Genomic DNA, 5,727 nt, shown 5'->3' with positions numbered 1-5,727 from the left:
AAAACCCATCTGCGATGAGGCAGCGTGCACCTCCGCTTCCAAAACTAGTGCCGCAGCGACCAGGCAAACCCGGAGACAGGCATCTGAAAAAAGACTCAACGCGCTCGGAAACTCGCCTTAAATCGGAGATGCTGCCTTCAAACCGTGGCACCAACAACTTGCGTGCTGGTTTGAAATGATCTCCTTGAAACAGCCACTGCCCTGGTTTAAAAAAAAAAAAAAAAAAAAAAAAAAAAAAAAAACTCAGGCTCAGGCAGCAACGTAATTTCCTCTTCCCAATGTCGTGCAAAGCGGTCTTTTCATTAGACAGTGTAGCTGTGCATGCACAATGCTGGTGTGTGTTTGGTGAGAGTGTAGCTGTGCATGCACAATGCTGGTGTGTGTGTGTGTTTGGTGAGAGTGTAGCTGTGCATGCACAATGCTGGTGTGTGTTTGGTGAGACAGTGTAGCTGTGCATGCACAATGCTGGTGTGTGTGGTGAGACAGTGTAGCTGTGCATGGCTGAGACAGTGTAGCTGTGCATGCACAATGCTGGTGTGTGTGTGTGTGTTTGGTGAGACAGTGTAGCTGTGCATGCACAATGCTTGTGTGTGTGTGTGTTTGGTGAGAGTGTAGCTGTGCATGCACAATGCTGGTGTGTGTTTGGTGAGACAGTGTAGCTGTGCATGCACAATGCTGGTGTGTGTGTTTGGTGAGACAGTGTAGTTGTGCATGCACAATGCTGGTGTGTGTGTGGGGTTGGTGAGACAGTGTAGCTGTGCATGTACAATGCTGGTGTGTGTTTGGTGAGAGTGTAGCTGTGCATGCACAATGCTGGTGTGTGTGTGTGTTTGGTGAGACAGTGTAGTTGTGCATGCACAATGCTTGTGTGTGTGTGTTTTGGTGAGAGTGTAGCTGTGCATGCACAATGCTGGTGTGTGTGTTTGGTGAGACAGTGTAGCTGTGCATGCACAATGCTGGTGTGTGTTTGGTGAGACAGTGTAGCTGTGCATGCACAATGCTGGTGTGTGTTTGGTGAGACAGTGTAGCTGTGCATGCACAATGCTTGTGTGTGTGTGTTTGGTGAGACAGTGTAGTTGTGCATGCACAATGCTTGTGTGTGTTTGGTGTGATAGTTTTTGGATATATTTTGTTATATAAATCATGCATTTTGTGTGTGAACATGGCTAAGGCCCCAGCAGGATTTACATAATGACTGATTACATCCTGTGGCCTCTAGACAAGGACCCCCAATCTCCAAGAAGACCAGCACAACTACAGAGGCCACAGTCCTTCTAATAAATCGATGGGGTTTTTTTTTTTTTTTTTTTTGTTTTTTTTTTAATAATTTAATAGGACAACAGAGTCTCTTCTTTCTCAAGAAAAATTGTAACTTGAACAACACACTGTGGCAAAATCATTCAGTTACTCGCCAATATTCTGGAAATTTCCGCTTACTCATATTTGTAATTTTACAGTCTTCTAATTATTTTGTTTTGCTACAGCATAATATTTTGTCATTAAGACCTGTCAAAATAATATCCATTGTTTAGTGTGTCCTTGCTGATAATATCGTTACTATAATAATAATAATAATAATAATAATAATAATAATAATACTTTGATTTTTAATTTTAATAGGATATAAATCTCAATATTTGTCGCCTGCAACGTTTGACTTTATATAAGATCGGGGTACAAGTAAGTAATTGCATTGTAGTGTGTGAAATATAATTTTGGAGTTTTATGATATATTTTCCCGTACCTTATTAGAGATATAAATGTGCATTATCATAATGTAATAATGTGAGGGCGCGGCATAGCTGACGTCATCTATTTGTTTGTTTTTTTTTTTTTTTAATTTAATAATAATCTAATAATCTAATAATTACCTAAGAAGGAAATTTGACATTCATTTCCAATATGCAAATCAAAATACCTTTGTGTGTTTTACCTTTAAAAGAAAAATGTTTGCGGTAATTCACTATTGTAAAAATAAATAGTAATGAACAGACACAACACAATTCTTCCAGAGTGTAAAGAAACACAGTGCTGGGCAGAGTGCGTGTCAATCACACAGTGGCCATTGCGGGACCAATGTGATAAATGAGCTTGTGTTAATTACATCAGATAATGATGAATGATGTCGAACTGCTATACTACTCGTTACATTATTATTATTATTATTATTATATATTCTTGTTATTGTTATGATGGTGATGATGATGGCTCTTCTGCTCAAGGGCTGTGAATGTTGACATGGGCGGAGGGATACTGTTCAGCTGGCTGCCACACGGAGACCGGGACTTGTTGTTTAAATAGCCTCTCTGGCGGTGCTGATTGGGTGCTGATCCCCTGGGCTGGGGGAAGCGGGCGGGGTTTGGGTCGAGTTGCTCCTGATAACAAGGAGAGTCTGGAGCGGACTCCTGTTCGCATGATGAAACGGGAGCGCGTCTCCGTGCAAGTCCAGTGAATTGTGAAACGAGGTCAAGCCTCCGGCCAGCGGGTGCAGCGGTGGTGATGCATATTACCAAATTAGGAGCTCCCGCCATGTTATCCATTTCACTTTGAGCAGATGCATTATTTACTTTCTCTCAAGCAGCCACCATTGAGAATGCAAACGCAGGGACTTTTACAGCGGCCGCGACTCTCCCCCTGGCTTGCATGGGTTTAAATATTGGCGTCTGGTCTAATCTTAATACATTACATATGCAAAGTGTGCGTGTGTGTGTGTGTTTTATATGGATACATTTTGTTTTGCCATGGGTGTTCAATACAACTATTCTGAAGTGTGTTATGCACAGGTTTTTATGCATTTAAGGATGCATGTTTTATGAATACGACACTAAAGTTCATATTTTCAAAGCCTTATTTATTTATTTTACAAAAACTGAAGTTCCTAATTGTTCTGCTTAGTCAGAGTAACGTATTTTAAAAAGCTTGTGTCTTTTTAAAATATAATTTGCTGGATGAGGATGATTTATACGTAAATTATTTCGCATGGTGTTATATTGAAAGCAATTAGTTCTCAGGTTTGTTTAGTCAGTGTAAATATTATAAAGTAAAGAATATATTCAGAATTTGAGAACCGGTGATGAATATTCAACACCCAATTACAGGGGCTGGACAGAAAAATAGAAGCTCCTGCTGCACCCACGGCTCAACTTCATGGCCCTCACGTGAATCGTGAATTTCGGAAATGCCATCCCGGCTGCATTCTGGCGGATATCTTGCCTTTGTTTTTAGTCAGAGAAGCTGGGAGGAGTCTTGTTGTGTTTAAGTCAGGATTGAAGATGTATTTCTATACACAGGCCTTTTTATTATAGTATTAACTGTTACTGTTTATTAATATGATTGGAAATGTATTTACTTTTATTTTAAATAGTTTCTTTATTATCTTTTTAATGTGTTTTCATATTTTATTATGCTGTGTGTATTATGTTTTCTGTAAAGCACCTTGAGGTTTATGACGTAAGGTGCTATATAAATGAAATAAATAAATATATTACAGATGCATCTCCCTATGGTGTTCGGTTGGTAGGTGCTTCTGTATCCAAAGACCCCAAGTGGATAGCTATAATAATAATAATAATAATAATAATAATAATAATAATAATAATAATTTCTGTGTCTTTCTGTATTATGCATTTCACAATTTCAGGATCATAATCGTGACAGGTGAGGACTGTCGATTAGTATACTGCCTCTTGCGGCGGCACCTATACATAGCAGCTGTATTGTGTAACTGAAGGAAGCACCAATAATTAGCCCTAGATATCTACGAAATGATCTGCAAAACGTGTGTGTGTGTGTGTGTGTGTGTGTGTGTGTGATGTGTGTGTGTAGAGATAGATAGAATATACTGTGGATGTTGTTTTTTTAATTTGATATAGTGATTTCCATATATGTCTGACCATGACGGAAGCCGAAACGGTGTAGATTTCAAATAGTTTTTTTTTCTGTTGATCGATTAGTTCTTATCAGAAATGGTTCTATCTTGTGAAAAGAGACTCACTCGGATTTAGATTTTGGTCGAGAGGGGGTGCAGGGTGGTGTTGCTTGCAGACCTCTGCATTAAACCATCGTCAGTCTCTGCCTCTGCACGTAGCACACGTGTGCACACCAGCTAGCTAGCATCGCAGAGTACAAGTTCCCAATTCAGCCGAGACAGACACAAGAGACGCAGCTACTTTCCCTCTGAGATCGCCAGCAGACTCTGTGTGAAGCTGATTTTAAATCTTACACGAGAAAATACTGCATGCAGACTCTTCAATACTATGTGCTCCATTAAACAGTGTTTTAAATCCTGCCCATCTTTGTGCATTACGGTATATTTTTATAAGGGTGAAAAGTTGTAATGATCCGGTTTTAGCCTTGAAATGTTAAAAACCATCCACAGACATTACATGTGACATTTTTTGTTTCTGTAAAAACGTCAAATTAATCTTTACATAACCACGAGTCACCGAGTTAAAATAAACACATGTAGTTTTAATGACGCCAGCGATCTCTGGTTAGCCAGCTCCTGGGCAGCCTCTGTCTTTGGAACAGAGCTGGCGTTAGTGCTCCGGGTCATTGCGACGTGTCCTCCTTCACGTTAGTCAGTGCTCTGACAATGCTGTTCATTTAATGAGCCGTCTTGTTTAATAATGCCTTGCAATGCACCGCGCACAGCGCAAACCTACAGAACCAGCAAGAAGCGCTGCATCCCCATTGCCTGCGCCAGTAACCCAGCACTGCGCACGAAGCATGCACGACCAGGACAAAGGGGTCGCCTCGCCGCCTCGTCCGACCGGCTAACGATTATACTGGCAAACATCCCACTCACTTTGCTTTTGTTTACTGCTTAAGTATTTGTTAAGGGGTTTTCTCTTTTCCGCACTGGCAGATGTCTACCGCCACGAAATGCGTTAAAAATTAACGGAGAGGTTAACAGCAGAGAGGTCTGCTTTTCAAAAATCACCCTTTCGTACAGCCGGGCAAACTGCGCCCTTGATAATGCATGGCGGGGCGGGGCTGATCCCTTTTTAAAAGGCAGTAAGGGGCGTGGCTGAGGGACGTTCTCAGAGTCGACGTGGCACAGCTGCACTTCGCCTGGGCCGGGGTGCAGTTCATCGATATTTAGATGTGTGCCCATCGCTAATGATTGAAGTACAACTCGATCTGCAACAAGGATAAGTGCCCTACAGCAAAGGCAGCAGTTTGTACGTGGAATTAGAATTCAATATTGAATTAACCTCCCACAGCCAAAAAATACGAGGAACTGCAATATTGTCAGCAGTTCGCAGGACCAGTACTAATGTTAATTAAGCTAGTTGTGAGTAAGAACATTGATTTTAAAGGCTCAGCAAGCAGCCGTTTCAAATGCATTCCTGGAGATGTTTACCTTTTTAACTTTGCCATTAAACGAACGACTTGTCACCATGCCGAGGGATTAACTACATCACCCACCTGCCATGTATAAAAGTGACGTGCAGGGGGCAGTAGTTTAGTTTAGTGTGTGTGTGCAGGACAAGGAAGCAGGTGACAGGCTGCAGTCACTGCAGCTTCAGAGCAGTGTTCCTCTCACTGCACAACAGGACAGGAGCAGCAAAGTGACACCAGACTCTTTCTTGCTGTCAAGCCATCGCCAATCACAGAGGTTGCTACTATGTTGAAGATAGGAGGGGAGGGGGGTATTGTTTAAGGATTGTATCGGGGGAGCGTTGGGAGAATACAGGCAAGAAAAACAAATGCAGCACGAGCACA

The sequence above is a fragment of the Polyodon spathula genome, chromosome 25 (genome assembly GCF_017654505.1).
Source record: "Polyodon spathula isolate WHYD16114869_AA chromosome 25, ASM1765450v1, whole genome shotgun sequence".
In the NCBI taxonomy this organism is placed as follows: Eukaryota; Metazoa; Chordata; class Actinopteri; order Acipenseriformes; family Polyodontidae; genus Polyodon; species Polyodon spathula.
The sequence above is the reverse complement of the archived record's forward strand: the minus strand, read 5'-3'. Positions refer to the sequence as shown.